Genomic DNA, 9,696 nt, shown 5'->3' with positions numbered 1-9,696 from the left:
CACTCGAGATCAAAACACCTGCTCCATTAATTGAAAACGGACTGGAAGTGGGTACGTTTTTTGATAACAAAAAAGAAATACAATTGAGGTTGCATAGACATGCGATGTCTAATCATTTTATCCTTAAAGTGGTGAAGTCAACAAAAAATCTTTGGTTTGTAAAATGTATGGCTGAGAACTGCAAGTGGAAATTGCGTGCTAAGAAAGGAAAATTCTCGGAGATGTTTGAGATCAGAAAATTTGTAAAAGAACACACATGCTCAATTTTGACGAGACAAGACAATATGAGGCAAACACCATCATGGGTAATTGCGGAGTGTATCAAACGTAAATACATAGACCATCACCATGACAACATGCCTAAGAAAATAATGGAAGAAATGCATACAAACTATGGGTTAACTATGACATTTAATAAGGCTTGGAGGTCAAGGGAAAATGCCTTAATGGCGGTGCGAGGAACTGTGGAGGATTCCTATGGTGAATTGCCATCGTACATGTTCATGTTGCAGAAGAAGAACCCAGGTACCATAACTGACATCCAGACGGATGAGGAAGGACACTTCAGGTATATGTTCATGTCCCTAGGGGTTTCATAGGATGTTGTCGTCCTGTATTGTGCGTCGATGCCAACTTCCATAAGCACAAGGTTGGAGGTCAACTACTGGTTGCGATAGAATTGGATGCGAATGAGCAACTATATCCCGTTGCTTTTGGTGTCGTTGATTTGGAGAATAATAACTCTTGGACATATTTCATGCAACAACTAAGGTTGGCAATTGGATTAGTCCCGGATCTCGTCTTCATATCTGATAGACACTCAAGTATTGTCAACGCCTTGTCCGCGGTTTTTCCAGAAGCACATCACGGTGCATGAACATACCACATCAAAATGAATATAATGGCCAAATTTAAAACTGATAACTACCATGTTGAGTTTGATTTGGCTTCTCGCGCATACACCGAGTCCATGTTTCAGAAGCATTTTGACAGGATCAGAACTAAAGACCCTAGGATTGCTGAATATTTGGAACAAATTGGAGTGGAGAGATGAAGTCGTACTTTTTTCCCCAGTTCGCGATACAATCAAATGACAAGCAATTACGCGGAGAGTTTTAATAGTTAGTGCAGGGAAGCTAGGAAATATCCCATAACAACATTAGCTGACTATTTAAGATTCACAATACAAGATTGGTTTGATCATAGAAGAGAAATATCAACCAACCACAACGAACATTTATCTCCATATTATGAAAAGTTATTACGTGAGGAAGACGAAAATGCTAGATTCTACAGCGTTTATCCACTTAATCGATTCCAATTACATGTGCATGACGGTGAATTTGATTTTCAAGTTGACTTCAAGGGCCGAACTTGTACTTGTAGGGTATTTGATGTATCCGGTCTTCCTTGTACGCATGCCCTGGTGGCTGCCCGTTTCCGGAAATCGATTCTATATGAGTTGTGCGCAATGTTAGAGAATTTATGTTTTATATGTTATTTTCAATCTATGTTATGTTCAATTTATGTTGTGTTCAATGTATAATTTTTCAGGTTTTACTCAACTGAATCGTGGTGCATGACATATGCGGAGACATGTTATCTAGTTTTTCATCATAATGAAGCTTGGGACATTCCCGAACATATCAAGAAACGAGTCTGCCTAAAACTCCCTATGAAGATTAAGAAAGGACGACCAATAACAAAGCGTAGATCAACACAAGGTGAGCTTTGTAAGGAACGGAGACGGTGCGGCTCATGTGGCGATCTAGGTCATAACATCTTCAACTCAGCCTCATTCTTTCCTAACTCAGCCTCGTCAACAACAACATCATCATCAGCTAATTTGTTGTTTTCATTCTCAACATTAACAACATCTTTGTTTTCAGCCTCATCAACAACAACATCATCATCAGCTAATTTCTTGTTTTCATTCTCAACAACAACATCATCTTTGTTTTCAGCCTCATCAACAACAACATCATCATCAGTTAATTTGTTGTTTTCATTCTCAACAACAACAGCATCTTTGTTTTCAGCCTCAAAAGCAATATCTTCTTTCTCATTCAGCCCATCAACACCATCAGCATCTTTGTTTTCAGCCTCATAAGCAATATCTTTTTTATTCTCATCAGCTTCTTTGATCATCTCCAATCCAACATCATCATTCAACCCATCATCAACAACAACATTCTCATCCAGCCCATTATCAACATCATCATCAGCTTCTTTGTTCATCAACAACATCATGACCATCTTTGTTCATCTCCAACCCATCATCAACAACGACAACATCTTCTTTCTCATTTAGCCCATCATCAACAACATCATGAGCATCTTTGTTCATCAACAAATCCTTCTCCACTAAATCAACAGCAACATCTTTCTTCTGTTGTTTTATTTCACCCAATAATTTGATTATGTGATTGAACATAACACGTTGATCCTCTTTGATGACCTTCATTTCAGTTTTAAGCTCATTCACATCCCTTGTCAGCTCCTTCATATCCTTTCTCAGCTCATCAAACTTGACATCATGTTGGGCTTGAGTCACCCGATTGTCTTGGCTAGTTGGAGCATTGTCTTCTTTATTTTGAGGACTCGTTGCTGAAGGGACATGGCTAGATTCACGAGTAGTAGACCGAGAGGTGTCTTGGTTAGTATCATCACTAAATGACTTATCGGTCCTCTTGGCTAGTGTGATTTTAATTGGTCTTCTCCTCTTGGGAGCTGGTTTGGGAGTACTGTCATCTTCATTCTTTCTCTTTCTACCATCCACTTCAAATAATTCATCATAAATGTAGCCTCTCATTTCTTCAAAGTCCTCCCCACAGTAGTTCTTCTTCTCCTCCTCAGACTCATCAATAGATTGTTAAACACATTGCATTTCAGGAGGGCAGTGGATACCTCTTGGACAGTGTTGGTGTTGCTTCTGGAGGCTATAAAGAGTAATATCCTTGGGCATATAGGTTATTCCTCGGCCATATCCGCAAATTTGGAGACAAATGTCTTCATAACCAAATATGTCAAAACTTGGAAGGCTATTGCGAACCCACTAATAGTATAAGCGACATCATAGTTCCCCTTGCAGGTTTCCTTCTTCTCCAGATATAGTTGCCGAAGATGTTTCATGTCTTTGTCAATACCCTTCAAGATTGAATTGAATGACACATTTCCCCATGGAAATTGAAGGAACATCTCCATGTCCTCCACCATACTGAAGATTTTCAAACATACCCTCTTCCTATTATCAGATCCAAAAAGACACTAGTAAATAAGGTTGATGAGCCCAAGCTTCCATGCATCCTCCTTCTCAAAGCATCGGAGGAAAACTGTTTGAACCTCTATCACTCTAACAACTGTTTTGCCACCAAAATATTTATGGACTAGGGGTGAACATTCTTCAACGTGCCAGTTTTTTATCAAAGGAAATCTTCCAAAATTTAGGCCTGTCACCAAAACATATTCCTTAATGCCCCAGTACAGCTGCTGACCATTGATTAGGAAAGTTATTCCCTTCGAATTGGAGTTGCTTTTCCTCATCAACATCTGATGAATTATTGTTCCTAAGAAAATTACAGTCGGAGTTTTTAATAGATACTGAAATTGAGTCTTCATAGCCCTTTCCATAAGACCAAAGTGATTAAACTTGTCCTTCGTCTTTAACAAGCAGGTGCAAATGGATTTCCATGAAACACGGCCATGAAAGTTCTCAATAACCGTTTTGGTTTTGCATTTGGTTGGTGCCATCTGCAAAAAAACATTATGTCAGACTAATGAAAGCAAATACCACTTCTTTAAAGCAAATAAGATATTTGTCGCAGGCGAATAGTATTTTTCGCCTGCGACAGATGCATCGTCGCCTGCGACAGATGCATTGTCGCCTTCGACAGCCTACAACAGCCTTCGACGGATGCATTTTAAACCCAAAACGATTTAGTCAGCCAATAAACCTAAACCTAAACCTAAACAATAAACCCTAAATTATTCTTCCATTTCAGCATGCATGGAAGATAAACGATAGAAAACGGGAAAACTCGGATAGAAACCGGGAAAACATGGAAGATAAAACCCTAAACTCACCTTCAATGTTACGGGCTTGGATAGTCGTTCTACTTGGATAGTAGTTCTGCTTCGATCGTCGTCAGGGGCTCGTATATGTCGTCGGGGGCTCGGATAGTTGTTGTGGGTCGGGGGAGAGGTGGGGTTTCGTGGGCTTGGATCGTCGTCGGGGAGAGGTGGGGTTTCGGGGGCTTTTCGTCGTCGGGGAGAGGTGGGGCTTGGATCGGTCGTCTTCGAGGAGAGTTAAAAAGAGGGAGAAGGAGGGAAAATTGAAGGGGAGAAGGAAAGGAGAAAAGAAACTGTTTTTTTTTTAATTTAAGGGCAATAAAATATTTTTGCATAGAGAAAATGTTATATTTGAAAAAATTATTTAGCATATGCTAAATTTGGAAATAAGCCTCCTACGAGGGTTATTTCATCAAATTTCCCTATTAATGAAACTTAATTTAGAAGAAAGAATAAAAAATTTATTAATGAAAGTATGTTTTTTTTATTGAACGTTAAAGGCTTAATTCACTAAAGTGAACTTTTAAAATAAATTAAGAAGAAATAATAAAATGTTTTTTCTTATTTTTTTTTAATGAAGGCAGTTGAAACTGATGCTCATGAACATCTTACTTTCACTTTACATTTAATTAATTACTACTTTTATTCTAAACTTAAAAATATATTTTGCTTTCTCCTATTTTTTTTATGCGTTTAATAAAAAAGTATGATGATGAAAATAATTATTTATATTATTTAATAAAAATAAAATACGCAAAAGTATAAATATAATAAAAATTATTGTATTGTCAACAAAGTTACAATATGTGGACTACATTATATATATATTATATGAGAAATAATTTATACATCACTTACCTGATTTGGCAATAAAAAAAATATATCTTAAAAAAATACAAGAGATAGAAAAATATTTTCTCTTTCTTACTAAATTAAATATGTAATTATTAAATTAAGTATGTAATGTATAAAGGTGATGTATAAATCATTTCTCATATTATATATACATATATTTTAACATAATTATTTATTCATTATAAAAAAAGGAGAATTATTTAACTATAAAGAAACTAAATTTAACAAAAATAAATTAATAAATACAATTAAAATCTACAAAAGATAATGAAGAGAGAAAAATAAAGACTAATTGAAAGATTAAAGAGTAAAAATGTTTTTAAAAATTATAAAGAGCTCTTATACCAGCTTCGCGTACTTTTAGAATGAATATTAGAAAATGTTATCCTAACATATAAAAATACATTGATCATTTGATAAATAGTTCATAAATAAAAATAGTATAGTAACCCAATTATTTAGGCATGATATATCTCTCATCTCAATTCAAACGTTTAAACAGCTGCGGAGAGACTCGAACATCACTTAGTAAATCTTAATCATATTTTTAAAAAGACGACAATTCAACCTTGACACAACCGACAATGAGTAATAATACATCATTTTCATGAATATGTCAGTTCGTCAAAATCCACCATGAATAACACTCAAACCAAAAAACGTAATTATTGAAAAAATCTTAGACTCCCGCAACCTTTCTAATAAAAATAATACAGAGACAACTCGACAAACATTTTATAACAACTCCCAATATCAAAACAATCAATGCATTGGCACCACATAATATCATTCTTAGATGGTGTTACCTCATTAAACTCCACCAAGATCAAAACCCTAATAGAGAAGAGTTATTTTTAGTTTCGGTAACAAAATTGTTAATCCGATAATAAAACATGTCTTTAATCGTACATTTCTACATGTGACAATGTAAACAAGCTCATGAAATGCCACAACTATTTAACCACACACCACCCATCATTCTAGAAACTAATTGATGCCCCACCCCCTGGTGAATTTAAAGTGTTCGGTAAAATATCTTCCATAAAGAACACATTTCTCTCAAAATGCTACATCTCGATGAGATGATTATAATTTTAAAGAATTGTCATCAGCCTACTTACATCTGATCATTGAAACTCAAAGACTATTTGGCTCCGATGTAAATCTATTACACTATTTCAAAAGAATAGTTTTGTTAAAAGAAATAAGATCTCGGATACTCAGACCCTCTAATCCTTGTATCACTTAACATTATCCCAACTAACCAAATGGCCGAACGAAGAATTAGACGATCCAAAAAATAATTTACACAATATTCTTATAAACACTCATTTTTTACATCCTAATTTTATATCTTTTAAAAATTCTAAGTCTGTAAAAATACTTTCCAAAATTAATATACAAACTTATTGCATATGATAAAAATAAATAATTAGTTCGAGAAATGATGTTGTATCAATCAAATCCCGAATTAATTAAATACAGACAATTGAAATAAAACCAAAACAAATAAATAACTATAATAAATGTTATTAAAAATATAGTACTCATTTTGTGTTTATGTATTTTTCCAGGAAGAAAAAAAGGGAGCCAATTCACATAGTCAACCAGGTTAAAAGCTGCATAATCATGAAAAAAATCAAATAAGACGTTATAGTGAAGTCAAACAATGCTGACTAAAAATCCATGAGACAAGATGAGTGAAGGAGGTAATAAGGTTCGGGATCGAATCTCATGCCAAGCAATATATTTTTTTCAACAAAAGGAAGAGGAACATAGCCTTTCATGGAAAAAGCACCCCCAAATCAATGAAGGTTAATGGATCTCCTGACGACCTTTTAGGGACCGAAGCGACCTCTAACGCGAGGCTCGTCCTTCATTAGGGGTGAGAAAATGGGTAAACCCAACCCATATTCAACCCAAACTAAATTTACTCAACCCATAATTCAACCCATATTATTTACTAATATGGGTTGGGTATGGATTGTGTAACCCAAATTATTTTATTTTTATTTTTTCATTTAACATGTATTTGACTCTTTTAACACATTTTTATTCGTTTAACACATTTTTGACATATTTAACATGTTTTCCACAATTTTCATGTTTTTAACACGTTTTGACATGTTTAACACATTTTTCACATTTTTGATATCTTTAATACGTTTTTGACACGTTTAATACATTTTTGGCACGTTTAACATATTTTTGACACGTTAAACACGTTTTTCATGTTTTTGGCATGTTTAACATGTTTTTAACACGTTTTTCACGATTATGACACATTTGACACATTTTGACATGTTTTTCACGTTTTTGGCACGTTTTGACACGTTTAACATGTTTTTCACATTTTTGACACGTTTTTGGCACGTTTTGACATGTTTTCCACGTTTTTGACACGTTTAACACATTTTCACGTTTACGACATGTTTAATACATTTTTCACACGTTTAAAACGTTTTTGACACGTTTTCATGTTTTCGACATGTTTCATACGTTTTTCACACGTTTAACACGTTTTTGGCACGTTTAACACATTTTGACACGTTGGACATTGTTTTCATGTTTTGACATGTTTAACACATTTAACACGTTTTTCACGATTATGACACATTTAACACATTTTGACACGTTTTTCACATTTTTGGCATGTTTAAGACGCTTTGACACGTTTTGACATGTTTAACATATTTTTCACGTTTTTCATATTCTTGACACGTTGAACATGTTTTTAATATGTTTAACACATTTTCACATATTTTTCACATTTTGGCATGTTTTGACACGTTTTCCACGTTTTTGGTATATTTTAACACGTTTTGACACGTTTAACATGTTTCTTACATTTTTGTCACGTTCACACGTTTGATGTGCCCAAACGTGGAAAACGTGTTAAACGTTCCAAAACGTGAAAACGTGTTAAACATGCCAAAAACGTGTTAAACGTAACAAAAACGTGTTGAAATTTATCAAAACACGTTAACGTGCAAAAAACATGGTAAACATGTAAAATATGTTAAATATGCAAAAACATGTTAAAATATCAAAAACATGTTAAACGTGCCAAAAACGTGAAAACGTGCTAAAAACGTGAAAACGTAACAAAACGTGTTAAATGTACTAATGTGTTAAATGAGCCAAAAATGTGTTAAACGTGTTCAATATTTCAAAAATGTGTTAAACGTGCCAAAAATGTGAAAATTGTGTTAACGTGTGAAAAACGTGTCAAATATGTCAAAAACGTGTTAAACATGCTAAAAATGTGAAAAACATGTTAAACGTGTGAAATACATGTTAAACATGTAAAAACCGTGTTAAACATATAAAAAACGTGTTAAACATGTTAAAATGTCAAAAACGTGTTAAACGTGCCAAAAACATGAAAACCGTGTTAAACTTATCAAAAACGTATTAACGTGTTAAATATTTTTTAAATGTGTTAAACGTGCCAAAAACGTGTTAAACTTGTCAAAAACACATTAAATGTATTAAACATGTCAAAAACATGTTAAACATGACAAAATATGAAAAACGTGTTTTTAGTGTGAAAACGTGTTAAACGTGCCAAAAATATGAAAACGTGTTAGACATGTGAAAAACGTGTTATAAGTGTGAAAACGCGTTAAAAATATTAAAAACTTGTTAGATGTGTGAAAAACGTGTTAAACGTGTGAAAAACGTGTGAAAACGTGTGAAAAACGTGTGAAAACGTGTTAAACATGTTAAAAACGTGTTCGACTTAAAGTTGGAAGATGATTAGTTTATATTGGATTAATAATAGAGAATTAAATTAAATTTATATAATTTGGGTAACCCTAACCCAATCCAAATTAAACCCAACTCATACTCAACCCAACATATATTAACCAACCCAAATTAATATTTTGGGTTTGGGTTTGGGTAAACCTAAATTATGCTCACCCCTACCCTTCATCCCGTGAACCGGCAAGCTGAAGAATAACCGAGAAACCTTCAAAATAAAAATTCCAACTTCTTATACACAAGAGCATTTCCCAATTGGGAATTTGCTACGTGTTTTTTAAGAGATGAGAATTATTGCACAATTCACTAGAACCTTCAAGAAAGATCTATGAGCGTCAATTTTGAAAAAGAAGAAACGGGAAGAAATTTTTAAAAAAAATTTGAAAGATAGAGTATAAATTGGGTTGAATGGTTGTCGGGTATAATGTTAGAGACTCAAATTGAAAAGAATTAGAGAGCAAGATAGACTACAGAGAATTCTACCATTAGGAAGCTTTTTTTTATTTTTATTTTTTCTTCGAGTGGTCGTCTATTTACGAATTCTGTTTAAATTTTAAAATAACTCTATTAATTAAATAAAAATGAGAATTTAGGTAAATAAATTAAATATAATTTAATTCAAATAAATATAAATTCACACCAAATTCAAATATGAATTTGTTATATGTTTTTTCAAATGAATAAAATCAAATACCAATGGATGAATGCAAAAAAGTCTAGAAATGACAACCGTTGGATAAATTATTAGTCGTTGAATTGATAAATGAATTTATTGTGATGGTTTAATTTCTAGCTATATATACCCCTGTGTTGGAACTAATTCTCATATCATTTCTTCAATTATCTTATTAACTCTCTAAGATTCGAAGAGACTTTTCTTTATTTGTTGTGAGTGTTCTTCGAGATCTTCGCTCAACTTAGTGTTCTTCGAGATCTTCGCTTAACTAAGTGTTTTTTGAGATCTTTTCTTAACTAAGTGTTCTTCGAGATCTTTGCTCAATTGAGTGT

This window comes from Impatiens glandulifera, chromosome 8 (assembly GCF_907164915.1).
Source record: "Impatiens glandulifera chromosome 8, dImpGla2.1, whole genome shotgun sequence".
NCBI classification, from domain to species: Eukaryota; Viridiplantae; Streptophyta; class Magnoliopsida; order Ericales; family Balsaminaceae; genus Impatiens; species Impatiens glandulifera.
Note: the sequence above shows the minus strand (reverse complement) of the source record.